Raw genomic sequence first — 13,490 nt, forward strand, 5'->3', positions numbered from 1 at the left:
TTTATATGTCATATGGTCATATGTCATTTATTTTTTAATATGTGAGTTAGTAGACTTTTTTAAATATAACAAATTTAGCTTTTAAATTTTTTTTAGAAAAATACAAAAATAGATATAAGTTCAATCCCCATAAAGTACTTATAGTTATATTAGTTTTACACTACCTGGCATATTCTTTGGTATTGGCGTATTCCCTAATGGTATCTTACCAGTGTCTAGTGTCTGTGAAAAAAGGTAAACAGCGAAAGAACCAATCAAAGGGCAGAATTATTTCTTGACGATAACGATAATCATGAATACGTTTTTCTTACACAATCGGGGGGCAGGTCTGCAGTGGATGTCTATTGTCTATCAGTTGATAATGACGATTATTCTAAAAACGCGACCATATTTCTTAGTTGATTCAAATCACTCGTCTCAAATAAATATAACGGTACGTCTTTAACAAAAGCTCCGTTGTTATTTTCCGGGCTTAATCCTCTACCTGCGTTCTGAGCATACACTTGCGACGCGACTTTTGTTATTTTTTGCTAACCATGGATAATTATGAATCTGCTTTGTCACAGCGGTAGACATTTATGCAGGCCATATTATTAAAACGAGGCATACTTTATCTACTTTAAACCGCCAAAAATAGCTCAAAAAGTGACTTACAGCCAAAATTAATAATCAATGTATCTGAAATCTGGCGAAAAGTTGCTTAGCAGCTTTGTTATTTGTCAAAAATTGTATGGTTTTTCTGACAAATAACAATTTTGCTAAGTAACTAGGTTATCGATAGATTACCAAAAGATACATTGAATATTTATTTATTTCAACCGTAAGTTTGTATAGTACCTATGGATATTATCAGTATCATAAAAATTCTCTAAAAAAATCTAAGTAATAATAATTACTTAGGTATGTGCTTCCGAAAATCTACTAAAATTATAGCAAGAGAACTAAACAAACAGGAGTTGATTTATTCGAAACACGTAAGAAATACCATAGAAACTGAACTTGCTACGAAAAAGTTATCAAGCTTTCAACACCTACGAATGAAATGTAAAGAAATAGATCAAAATATGTTTCAAAGTAAAGTAACAAAGGAAAGTTAACCGTCAGTTGGATCGATGAAAGTAAAGGCCGGTGTAGACGGGTCCCGTTAGCCGGCCTGCGCCCGGCTCGCGGAATACTAAGCGCTGACATACTGCGCGGCTTTTGACCCTAGCTACATTCTAGACTGGTACTTCGCACTTCTATGCACTCGATTTAAAGCCTAAATACACACTACAATGATAGATTGATCTATGCTTTTATATCTAGGTTGGAATAATTTTTCAGCCGCGTATAATTTATATCATCATTTTAATTAATATCGTTTTATACTAATGACATTATTACTACAGACATAATATTATGTTTAAGTATATAACATGGTGTGTGCTCGCTGATGAGTAAGACAGAAGATACAAAACGCATAAAAGTAGAAGAGATAAAGCTTTATAAATATGAGCCGAGCCATAGTTTTGTGTCTTCACTTTAAATATCATTGTTACATTAAAATTGTCGATATAGGCTTTTAAAGAAATTGAGAAAGAGCCTGTGAGGACCGGACCTTCATTATTTTATAAAAGCTGAAAGTTTCTCTGCGCATGGTCTCCAACACAGGGAGGAACAATCAGCGACTGCGAAGTTTTTACAGTTTCTTCGGAATAGTATTAGAAATCACGTCGTTCATTGCCAAACACGTATCGTTGCAACCCCCTGCGACTGTGACCCCTTGTGACAAAAAAAAAATATAAGTATTTCTTTGTTACCTGTTATCTCCCAAAGCCATCAGGATCCGAACTTCATAGTCGCTGATCGTTACTCACTATGTTGGGGCAATGCGCAAAGAAACTTTCAGCTTTTATAAAATAACGCAGGTCTGATCCTCACAGGCTCTTTGTCCTATAACGACTCACGGTTAGAGGGTTATTGATTTTGAATGATACATTATTAGTCAGGGATTGAGGGATCAGGATCTACGGGATAAAGTTCTTCTGCTAAAATGTAGGATGTTTGCAACTACTATACTCAATTTATTAAAGACAGTAACCAAATTAGAAAACAAAACGCTACTTTGAATTTTTACGAGAAGGGCAAAATTATTATTGATACCTAGTCAAAAAACTTAGATTTTGTCTTTTATAAAATTATACAATATTAAAACATTACATATATTAGAAGCATATGCTTATGTTAAAGAAATAACCTCGATCTAACACAACAAAATTACCACAAGTAGGTACCCCTACCTACCTTTTTATAGTTATTATGCAATACATTACAACCCCAAAGCAAATTCTAGTAACTGAGTAAAACATGGTCTTTTCAGTAGGACCCTTAATGTTTTGTTACAAATTGCCTCGAAAAGACCTTGTACACTTTTTTTAATTACATTGTTATTTTTCCCTTGACGGTAAAAAGCTTTAGATTTTGCTTTGCAAAAAAATGCAATTTGTGCAAATGGCATTTTTTAGCATTACACTTGTTTATAGGCAACATCCATAAACTAAAAGGACCGTTGTTTAGAATAGAAACCTTTTGTTCTAACCGACTCTATTATTCTGTTGGGTAACAAGGAATGGCCGTCAGTCGAAATTGCACATTTGAACGGAACAAGTACCTACCTATCATAAAACAATTAGATAACTGACGCAATGCCTGAATAGTGGTTTAACAGGAGAATGCGTTTCACCAGATTTGCGAACTCTCTGCCAGTACTTAAGTTTAGTGCGGATATAGGCAGACGAGGACAACGACCCTACGCAAAATTCACTGCATTGGGCTAGGTCTAGTGCATGCGCGTATGTACCGGCGACAACACGGAAACGTTCTGAGAGGGAGCGCATTATGCGCTTGCACCCGGCTAGAGCAGGAAAAAGGCATGAATGAGTATTGAAGCCTACCCCAAGAAGGGGGAAATCGAGTTTGCACAGTGGGCTGTGGGCACCACATCTACAGATATACGCAGACCCTACACCATACAGCACTGTGAGATCAATAAAGCCTTATTATAAGCCATTGCCTTCGATGAGTACCAGGGACAGATTATTCTTTAAAGAACATGTTTTGAGAACTATTACTAAAACAAGTAAAAGAATAGGAAGCACTTATTTAATCTTCAGAGTTTATACTACAAGTTCTAAGTGGTAAAGCTCTCAATCAAATAAGATATATAGCCATACCAGTCACATGAGTACATACATATTATTGTTAATTTTGAAAGGATCTCAATAACTTCTACAGTTGTTTCTTAATTTTACAACCAGTAGGTATGTATGTATGTACAAGTTGTATATTTGAAAATTTTTGCTTATGATGTTTGAATAGCTATGGATAGATCATAATACTTATGTATTAAAGTCACAAAAATAAAGTTATTATATACATTCAATGTGGTCAGCGGATACATTCATGTGAATTACTGAAATTGCTGAAATTACTTAAAGGAAGCAAGGTAAAGCTATAGACATTGATATATACCTAGTTACACATCTATATTCTGAACCTAGGTACATAGAAACAACTATCTATTAGACAGAACCATTGTTTCGCTCTGTTAATGCATTATTACATCCAGTCCCAATAAAAGCATCCAGCATTGGTAGAGATGTGGTAGAGATGGAGGAACCTAGCGGCAGCATCCACGTCTAGGTAGGCGCAAGTAATGGTAATAAAAACTTGAAAATACATATGTATGCTTTATAGTGGGCAGTAAATTCGTCATCTAAATATACATAACTCAAAATTTAAAAAACCCCCGACATAAAAACCTCTAAAAAAACTAGAAAAGAGCTGATAACTTTCAAACGGCTGAACCGATTTTCTTCGTTTATAGCAGCTAAGAACACTCTCGAGTAAGCCACCTTTCAAACAAAAAAACTAAATTAAAATTGGTTCATTCGTTTAGGATCTACGATGCCACAGACAGATACACAAATACACAGATATACAGATACACAGATACACACGTCAAACTTATAACACTCCTCTTTTTGGGTCGGGGGTTAAAAAGGAAAAGCTGACTGACTGACTGACTGATCTATCAACGCACAGCTCCAACTACTGGACGGATAGGGCTGAATTTGGCATGCAGATAGATAGCTATTATGACATAGACATCCGCTAAGAAAGGATTTTTGAAAATTCAACCCCTAAGTGGATATAATAGGAATTTGAAAATTGTAATGTCTACGCGGACGAGTTCGCGGGTAGAAGCTTGTCAATTTATTAAAAAGCTACTACTATCCGAGAACCAAACCTGAGCTCATTAAACGAAGTTCTTATTCACACACGATAAAGAAGAACTTTTGTAGGCTTCAAAAACTTTAAATTGCAAGCCCAAAGAAAATTTGTGTGATGTCAACGACCGCTGTGCCCAATACTTATACAGTAAACGCATTTCGCCGCACACATGCGCGTGGTAGCGATTTATTCGCGCGGACGAGTGAGACGCCACGCGGCGCCGGGCGGCGGGGGCTAGCGCAGTGGGGCGACGCGCGACGCAGCCGAGGCCGTTCACCCCGGAAGATTCAGTGTTTTGATACCGCTCAAGCCTCCGACGATGGAAAACTGCATTTTCTTTGATGCGCTTCACTTTTCACGCTCTAATTGACCATCTATTAAACGATTCCAATTTTTGAGTGTTTCTATGGTTCTTTAAACACAAGTAGTGCTAACGCTATAGTTTAACGCCAATTCTAATTGGCGTTAAACTATAGCGTCAAGCTTATAGCTTAACGCCAGTAGCAAAAAAAAAATCAGAGACCCCCATTTTTGAGGTTCCGTACCTCAAAAAGAAAAACAGAACCCTTACAGGATCACTTTGTTGTCTGTCTGTCTGTCTGTCTGTTCGTCGCGCGTGTCTGTCAAGAAACCTATAGGGTACTTCACGTTGACCTAGAATCATGAAATTTGGCAGGTAGGTAGGTCTTATAGCACAAGTACAGGAATAAATCTGAAAACCGCGAATTTGTGGTCACATCATTTAAAAAAAAAAAAAATATGTTTCAATTTTCAAAGTAAGATAACTATACCAAGTGGGGTATCATATGAAAGGGCTTTACCTGTACATTCTAAAACAGATTTTTATTTATTTTTATGCATGATAGTTTTTGATTTATCGTGCAAAATGTTGTAAAAAATACCCGAGTACGGAACCCTAAGTCCGCGAGTCTGATTCACATTTGGCTGGTTTTTTTTATGTAACTAACATCCGTCATATTAATTGTATTCGTGTAAAATGTAGCCTAAATGTCACCCAAACTATAATCTCGAATCGATTGATTCTTCATTCATCAAAATCGGGTTAGTGGTTTAGGTCTACGGTGGAACATGGGCAAATACAAAAATTCACACATACATACATGGGCTGTTATATAACAATATACTTTAGACAGTATAATTTATTTTTATGCATAATAGTTTTTGATTTATTGTGCAAAATGTCGGAAAAATACCAAAGTACGGAACCCTGGGTGCGCGAGTCTGACTCGCACTTGGCCGGTTTTTTGAAGTTTGTTAAAAAATAGCTTATTCTATATCTGTAACTTCTTAATGGCAATCTCGATCCGTAAATACAGCATGGGAAGAGCTAATACAATCAATAAAAGACACGGATGAAGACCCAGACATGTCTAACGAACCTAGACGTACGGATAGCCTTAGTCCTTTTGGGATGCATTAAAAATATGTGTTAATCGGTTTAATCCAAGAATTTCCTAAAATTTAATCACTTACACTCACATAGCTCACTTTTTCGAAAGTTTAATGAAAAAATTCCAATTTGTGTTTAGACAATTTTTTTTCTAATTTGATCAGGTAACTGAATTTAATCTTTAGACGGTTAAGTTAAGCCTATGCGTTACCCAAAATATTTACACTAATATTATAAACAAATAATAAAGTGGCTGTCTGCTAGCTTTTCACGGTCCATCCGTTTAGCCGATTTTAATAATACAGAGACAGCTTGCATCCCGGGTAAGGACATTACAAGCACAGAGTATGGATCGTTACGCATGTGATATAACATAAGGCTACTTTTGCTCCCAGAATATCAAAGAGTTTCTAAATCAAGGAATTTTTAAAAACTTTAATCCACACGGATGAAGTTTTTTATAAATGTAATTAGATAGTCAATATTAATATGATGATATAATAATATCTTCTTCTCTTCTCAACCAGTTTCCTCTCTTTATTAAGTTGATCAAAGCAGGATTATTTTTGATTCTAGCTCGAATAACTTTTATTTTCGATTACTCTTATCCTGTTTTAAATTTGAAGTGACTTAGATTTACACATTTGCCTCATGAAATTTAAATTTTAAAAAAATATGTGTTTAATTCTAAATACAGTATTACGAAAGTATAGAATTGTAATACTATTTATCTTCTCAGTAAGAAAACAGCTGCTGAGATCGATATAGTGACGGAGCCCAGACAGAAGCCCAGACGTTAGGATAGGTCGTGTTAGGGTGGGTACAGTATAGTTAATGATGTAATAGGTGCAGGGGGACGGGAAATGGACCTAATTTTATGAAAACGAATAAATTAGGTTTGTAATGTATCCAAAAAAATAAATATTGACAAATTCGCTGTAGTTTACGAAAAACTACTTGCGTAATACGCATTTAAAATCTACCACTGACTGTTTTATCCATTACGCCTCGTACATTATTTTTAATAATAAATTAATTAAGTGACACTAAAATTACCATTCATTAATTTATTATAGATAATATACATTTATTCTAGATGAGCAGATTAGTAATAATCTAATAACTATCATAATATATATAACTATTCTATTTTAATAACCTTTGTAATATTTTTTCATATACATAATAAATGTATTATGAATTTATTAAAAGGACTTCGAAAAAAGGAGGAGGTTCTTAATTCGTCGGAATCTTTTTTGTATAGTGAATTTACCTATATGATATAAATTATTATTGTACAAACATTAAATCACAAAAATGTTTCTACCTATGTCTGCTAAAGATTTTGAAACCATCCAACCGATGTGCCCCAAACCAGATTAATTAGAAAAGCAATAATGCGAAGATGGTTTTAGACCACGTAAACAAATCATTAGGCACATTTTTAGCATAGTAGCCTACGCAGGGTATCCGCTAGTAGGTATAACATAATATCCGGTAAATGATGTCATATACACACTAATAATCCCCGTGCAGCCGCTACGTCCATTATTCAGAGTTCGAACAGTTTGAGGATGTTAACAGATTTCAGGCTGTAAATAGTGAAATCAATATTGGATAATGGTAAGGTGGCAGGGAGCGGCGTGGCGATGCCGCCGGATGAGGTGAAACGCATCACCCCTACTATGTTTACACTTTTAATTTTCTCACTATAAAATAAACGAGTTCCGTTCCGGAAGTTATAGGTAAGAGTAGAGAAGGGCCAAAATTGTGAAAAGTTTGAAATACCTGAAAGTTCGAGAACCAGTAGTAGGGTATGTGAAGGCTGTGTCGTCGACCCGCGAGAGTGAAAGCTCGTTCCGGGGAGGCACAGGCGCGCGCCCGCCCGCCCTGCCATGGCTTTCGCTACCGTTCTCACGCTACCCTTTCGCACTATGTTTTTAACTTGTTTGATTACGTTTTTCAAAATAATTGTCAATATTACTATTAAATAAACGAATCTTTGCTACAAAAAGCTCGCCGTTCAAGAAACTAGGAATATCATCGAATCTTTGCTATTTTTCCGTTTTAGAACTTTGGAGATTTCGGAAATAGATAGGTAGCGTATTAGATACATAATCGCTTACAATAATAAGGTGCATGCTAAGGAGGAAGTGTTTTCTGTGATTCGCATGGCATCATCAATAAAGTGCAAGCGCGGATCGGGAGCACGGTCAGGGCGCGCCGCGGCCGCCACACTACGGAAGTAATGAACTTGAATGCAGCGCTCGGTCGCACTGCACCGCTCCGTCCCTCTCTCGTCTAATTGGAGAACACTAGGCGCGAACGTGACGTACTCACTGCACTCGCTGTCAAATTCGTCCGCATTCTCCATCACGAGCCGCTTTCGTCGTCGATGCGTTTATCGGAACGAGACGCGAATATGTGTGTCGATTGCATTCTCGGCGTTGTAAAAGTGCATCTAGGTCGGTCGGCGGAGCAGCGTCGGCTTAGTGCGACGCGCTCCGCGGCTAGACGTGGGGCAGGTCGGCGAGCCGTTGCATAATGCGCAGCGAGCATCGCCAGCTCGCACGCCGCCGGGGTCCGCTCGCGCCCAGCGCGCCCGCCTGAGCAAGGCCCGCCACGCCGGCCATGAGAGCGGCGCGCCGGCTGCGGCCCCTCGTCCCCCTGCTGACGCTCCGCATCCTGCTGGAGTACCTCAAGTCGCTCGACATCGCTCTCGCCTACACCACTCGCCATTCGCTCTACCCTAAGTCATTTCACACCAAAGACAATTAACTTTTTTACGGAAAATTATATAGTTAAGAGAAGACTTTAAAGGATGCTTAAGTGTAAGTATTAATTATTATTTATCTATAGTGTTCTATTTCTCTTGCTTATTCATTTTTTTAGGAAATGTTTAAAAAATCAGTACGAAGCTATGTGAAGTTAATGCTTTAGTAAAAGTGTTTTTTTATGAAACAACTAAATGATGTCCGCAACTTCGTCCACGTGGATTTCAGTTTTTTATAATACCGTGGAAACTGTTTGGTTCCCCAGGATAAAAATAGCTTATGTCCTTCTCGAGGATGCAAGCTATCTCTGTACCAAATTTTGACAAAGTGGATCAAGCGGATAGACTATGAAAAGGTAACAGACAGACGGACAGGCACTTTTACGTTTATAATATTATAATAAAAATATGCATTAACAAATCAAGATGCTATTGACCAACTTGAGAAATAGGTAAATCGGTAGGTGGTATATTATAATAACTGCTCAGCTTTTAATTTTAAAACATTTATGTAATATGTATTAAAAAAGGAGGCAGATTTATAGAGAGCAAAAGAAAAAGCCATACCCCATGAATCCGTCGGCGCTTGTTACTCAATCATCAATGAGGCTTTCTCAAATAATATAATATCTACTTAACTAATTACAAGAATATTTAATCATTATTTTTCGAATAATATTAATGAATGATGAATCTATTTGCAACTAGAAGATGCCTGCGACTTTTGTGTTTAACTTTTTGCTGAAAATCTCGTGGGAAATCTCTGGTTTTCCGGGACAAAAAGTAGCCTATGTCCGTCTCCGAGATGCAGATATCTCTATGCCAAACGATCAACTTATAGAATGGGCTATGGTGCTACGCACATTTTCGTATTTATAATATTAGTGAGGGTTACGCTGGGGTTACACTTACAGACTTATTTTTTTAATATGGTTCTTTAATTTTAAACAATCTGTAAGTACATATGTAATATGTGCAGGTATGATATAAATTATTATTGGAATCTATGAAACACGATCTTGAATAAGAAAAATCACAGGGATTTGATAATATCTACACTCTACAGTCAATGATCAGTTCAACACTGACATCATAGAATTCAATTCCTATTCATGTAACATTCAACCTTTATCTATCCGATGTTATCGATATACTGTTATATTTATTTATTTGCAGTGGAAACATCTACGTATGAAATTATTATTAGACTGCAAGGTTAGTTTCCCGTTGCATTCACATATGTAATAATATGTTTGCAATATCACGGCCATATAACTTCCTACGCCCAAGATTTTACATAGATTACTCAAATTTCTTTTACACTTAAGTTTCTTTTGTGTAAAACATTATGTGAAAGGTCACACCTATATTAAAATATATACCTATCTAACTTTAAATTTTAATCTTATTTTAACCAAAAACCGAATATTGCCAACAAGTAAATAGTTAGGTACCTATATTCCTATATTCATCATTTATGAAATAAAGTCATTAAAAAAATTAAAAGATCCATAACTTTTATAGTGCTACTTATTTTCATAAGTGATTTGTTTATTTTTATTTTTTATGTTCTCTTTATTTGACAGGAAAATAAATTACTCGTTTTGCTTAATATAAACATCCTGAAACCCTGTTAAGTTTATTCACATGTAGTATCTACACGATAGTAAATGCTACTTTAATTTGTTCAGTATTTCATATAAGTGCAATAGATTTCCATAAGCAAATTATTATTTTAGTGATAAGAGTAGATAATGTAGAGCATACTCATACACGCGACTAGCGCTAAAGGGCAAGTTCAAGTGCGGCGCGCCAAGGTTGCTTCCTAGTGCGCGAGATATCTGCGCCCGCGCAACGCGTACGCGTCTATTCTTTAACATGCAGCTGTTAACACTTATTAGGTATATTATTGTCGTATGTGTGGAGATGTAATAAATCCTCCGATTGTTTTTCATAGATACGTATAATATATATATCTCGCTAACTATTTAATTTAGGCCGTAACAAATTTTTTTATTCACACCAATTGCAGTAAAAATAAAACCGAGATGAAGTAAGAAGAAAATTGACAGGGAAATACTTCTAGGCACACAGGTTGTAAATTAAAAACCGGTCAAGTGCGAGTCAGACTCGCACACGAAGGGTTCCGTACGATACTCACACTTTTAGGTAGAACACTGTAAGTTAATGACGGACTGCAAAATCTACATGTGAAAATTATTTTTGTATTAAAACCTAAATCCACCGATTTAGGTTTTCGAACACCCAATGTTTTACGTTTTTAATTCATTAGTAAGATAATATGCGTCAATTTATAAAAGGGTCGGGTATTCTGAATTACTCGTAAGTTTTAAAACGGGGTCAGAGTCTCAGGGTCCCCACTCTTCCTCCGAAAGGGTCAGTAATGCAAGTGGATCGTTCTAAAGAGGTACAACTTAAAATTGCCTACGTTCTTTCCACTTCCTCGTTGTATTTATACCTACGTAAAAAAGGTAATTCTTTCAGTGAAAAGGAAGGATCTATCGATGACGTACTCGTAATAATAAATGTCCTCTGTAAAATTACATTCATATACTGCAATCTACGTAGGTACGACCAGTGCAGGAATACAAGAATGCTATTTAAATAGGGTAGGTACACTTTTTCATTTGCAGCTCTGCCTCCCGTTCAAAAAGGGAAACTCGAACGCTAGCAAAAATAAGAGACGTTTGAGCAAAGATCAAGTCGCGTGAGTGATAACATTGCGCGAGCGCGTAGCAAAACTCGTGTGCGCTCCCGTGAGTTCTCCCGTCCCACCATCCTTCGTGTCCACGACGCGACGCCGACATAACAAAACCGAACAAGTGTCGGACTCGCGCACCGGGGTTCCGTACTCCGGTATTTTTTTCGACATTTTGCACGATTAATCAAAAACTATTATGCATAAAAATTAATAAAAATCTCTTTTTTAATTTACAGGTAAAGCACTTTCATATGATACCCCACTTGGCATAATTATCTTACTTTGAAAATTTAAACACATTTTAATTTTTTTTTAATGATCTAACCACAAATTCACGGTTTTCGGATTTATTCCTTTACTTATGCTATAAAGCCTACCCACCTGCCAAATTTCATAATTCTAGGTCAACGGGAAGTACCCTATAGGTTTTTTGACAGACATGACGGACGGACGGACGGACAGACAGACAGACAGACAGACAGATAGACAGACAGACAGACAGAAAACAAAGTGATCCTATAAGGGTTCCGTTTTTCCTTTTGAGGTACGGAACCCTAAAAAGATAGTAGAAAACGTGACGTAATGAACCCTCACATTTACTGATTTATTTAATCCATTATTTATACACATAAATAAACAAAATAAATTACAGTCATAAAAAATTAATAATATCATTTAAAAATTATACCTAACTTTTCAAGTGGGAAACTGCATTTCAAAAATAATAGAGAAAGAGCCCGCGTGGGCCAGAGCTTCATTATTTTATAAAAGCTGAAAGTTTCTCTGCGTATTGTTCCCAACACAGGGAAGAACGATCTGCCACTATGAAGTTTGCATCATGGTTTGGGAGATAACATTTTAAAAAGGTGTAAAAAAAATTACGTCGTAGTTTATAGTGTAATTTTTTTATATTTTTTCGGACTAAAATAGTATGAGAAATAAAATCATGCATTGTCAGACACTTAGTATTGTGGCAATTTCCTGGACTTTTAAACTTTAAGCGTGGAGGTTGCCACGACTGTGTCTGGCATAGGTTAGATACATTTTCTCCCAGAAAATCAATTAAAAAACAAGAGAATCACGGGATTCCTAAGAAACCTAAATCCACGTGGATAAAGTCGCGAGCATCATCTATTTAGTAGAGATGTAGTTTGCATCCTGGAGAGCGAGCATAGGGTACTTTTTATCCCAGAAAATCAAAGAGTTCCCACGGGATAAAAAAAAACTAGCTCATGGGCATAATTATAATAATGTCAAACAAAGTGAACGTTTTATGCAACTAAAGATTGCCTGGTCATGGGACAAAATTGTATTTTTTTTTGATATGAGATTATAACAGACGTAGAAGGAACTAAAAATATCTACATTATGTATGAACACTGTACAAGTTGCTTTAAAATTACAATGGACATTTTTTTATTTCAAATTCATTCCTTGTTAATTAAATAAATAAATTGCATATTGTAACTGTAATTATTATTTTTTCACAAACACTGTGCTACGGGATGTAGCAGTGACGGCAACGTCTACGCGAGCATAGTCAGTGGTAAAACTAGTCAGAATTCATAATAACGTACTTCGTAATGTCCGTCTGTATGGTCGTTCTATAGTTACTTACATTTCTACACATAATTTATTCAACAATGCTTACACTAAAATGTTTTAATGACGCTTGCACAACGATTTGACTATCAAATAGACCCGGTTTGGGAAAATAAATTTTTCGTTCAAACACAGAAGAGTCGACGACGGCTGCATACATGCTTCCGAGTTGAATTATGCAATGAAATGTTGAACTTTACTATTGCTTAACCATAAACGGTTATATTTAAAGGCTGTTTTACACCAGAGTAATAATAAAATATATGTGACAACGCGGCATGTTACAATTAATGGAAACATTAATTTTGGGATTTTAAAGTATGCTGAGACAAGATTGAATTACGGTACGAGTGACGATAGTCTGCCGACAATTTTTGTTACTTTAAATTATTTATTGTATTATGCTGCCCTGTGGCATGCCGCCATGTCGCCCTACAAGTATGGTGCTCTGGCGCAAATGAATCTTTAAGCAGCATGCTGCAGTCTGTTTTATGGTAAGAGTAGCTGATGCCCGCGACTTCGTTCGCGTAGATAGGTTTTTTTAAAAATCCCGTAGGATTTCTTTAATTTTCCGGGATAAAAGTAGCCTATTTGCTAATCCAGGGTATAATCTATCTCCGTTCCAAATTTCAGCCATATCCGTCCAGTGGTTTTTGCGTGAAGAAGTAACATACACAAACCCACATACATACACACAAACTTTCGCCTTT

The 13,490-nt window shown here is 36.3% G+C and overlaps 1 protein-coding gene across 5 annotated transcripts in view; it reads left to right on the forward strand.

Annotated features, from left to right (window-relative positions):
* LOC123867000 overlaps positions 1 to 13,490 on the forward strand; it is a 32,407-nt gene that overhangs the window by 7,648 nt on the left and 11,269 nt on the right. For 4 of the 5 annotated variants that reach the window (XM_045908820.1, XM_045908822.1, XM_045908823.1 and 1 more), the window contains exon 1: positions 8,196 to 8,514. The exons of the other annotated variant lie outside the window; for it this stretch is intronic. The gene's annotated coding sequence lies outside the window, so the exon portion shown is untranslated. Of the gene's footprint in view, positions 1 to 8,195; positions 8,515 to 13,490 lie in introns of those variants that run through there. 5 annotated transcript variants of the gene reach the window in all.

Source organism: Maniola jurtina, chromosome 7, assembly GCF_905333055.1.
Source record: "Maniola jurtina chromosome 7, ilManJurt1.1, whole genome shotgun sequence".
Classification (NCBI taxonomy): domain Eukaryota; kingdom Metazoa; phylum Arthropoda; class Insecta; order Lepidoptera; family Nymphalidae; genus Maniola; species Maniola jurtina.